A 1386-nucleotide genomic window follows, 5' to 3' on the forward strand; every position below is an offset into this window, starting at 1 on the left:
CATGGAGACGAAAACTCAGCCACAGGGACGTGTTGATGATCAAAGAACCTAGGGGATTCGATAATGGTCCGGTTTTGTCAAGTCTTTAACGTCTTTTACAAGACGGCAATTGGAGTAATAGCGTAGAGGGAATCCAAAATCAAAAGCTTTCGGTAACTCCAAATTAAGTATGACCAGGCATGTCCGTGGAGGGTCGGTAGTGCAAGGCACACTTAAATCACTAGCTCCTTAATTTCGGACAATTCTAAGACATCATACTAACTTGGATGAGCCTAGTTGAACAATTGATGATGGAAAATCCGGTAAAAGACTTGAACCGGAAAACACGTGAGTAACTCTCTTTGAGAGTCACGGCGCCGTATGTCACCTCCTTTAAGGGAGAGACCGAAGAGGGCGTTGATGCCATGTTTTCTAAGGTAGATGTAAATCAATTCGAACCATGTAGAGACAAGAAGAACCATGAAATAAACTTTCATTAATGCACTGAAAAGAGTACATAAGGGTCTACAAAAAAAAAAATTGAGAAGAAAACTAAGCATGGCATGCTGACGATGCCTTATTACATCATGACTTGTAAAAGGGAAAACAATCTAGCCGGTGACGTCAAAGTCAGGGGTCTAAGTCAGAACATTGTCCATTAGGGTCAGCGACCTTGAAGGTAACATTATGTTCAACTCCATTGTTTTCAGTGGAATTGACTTCCATCAATTCCTTGTATTTCTTGTATGTGGCAACAACATTTGCAGGAGTGCGACAACTTTTAGACCAGTGGTCCTTGGACCCACATCTGTTGCATTGACCATCAAAGGCAGAAGAAGAGCGAGCATGCTGCTTTCGAGGAGGAGCGGCGTCGCCCTTGGGGCCGGCGGCACCGGTGTCTCGACACCATGAGTTGGTACGGCCACTAAAGCCGCTACCTTGTCCCCGAGAACTAGAGGCACGGTGGTGTTGATTCCCACGTGCATAAGGTTCATTCCTATGTTGATCCTTGCGTTTCGGAGCTTTCTTATTCCGGTTGCAATTGTAATTAGATTCCGGAATTTTCCGGGTGCCTACAAGACTTAAATTATGTTGATCATTGATCATATTATTCTTTTCTTCCATAAGGAGTTGCGTCATTAAGCCGCTAAATGTAGTAATCCTCTTATTTGTGAACTCAAGCCGATATTGGTTCATGAGGATCTTAGCAGCTGAAGGGAAGGTCGAGAAAGTCTTTTCGATCATGTCGGCATCACTTTTCTCGACTCCACATGAGCTCAGTTGAGCTTGTAGGCAAAGCATATCCCTGTTGAAGTCATCAACCTTCTTGTAATGCAAAAGTCGGATTTCATCCCAGCGAGCAATTAGTTCTGGGAGCAAGGTCGAGTGAATGTTGCCGAAGCGTTC

The sequence above is a fragment of the Fragaria vesca genome, linkage group LG2, assembly GCF_000184155.1.
Source record: "Fragaria vesca subsp. vesca linkage group LG2, FraVesHawaii_1.0, whole genome shotgun sequence".
In the NCBI taxonomy this organism is placed as follows: domain Eukaryota; kingdom Viridiplantae; phylum Streptophyta; class Magnoliopsida; order Rosales; family Rosaceae; genus Fragaria; species Fragaria vesca.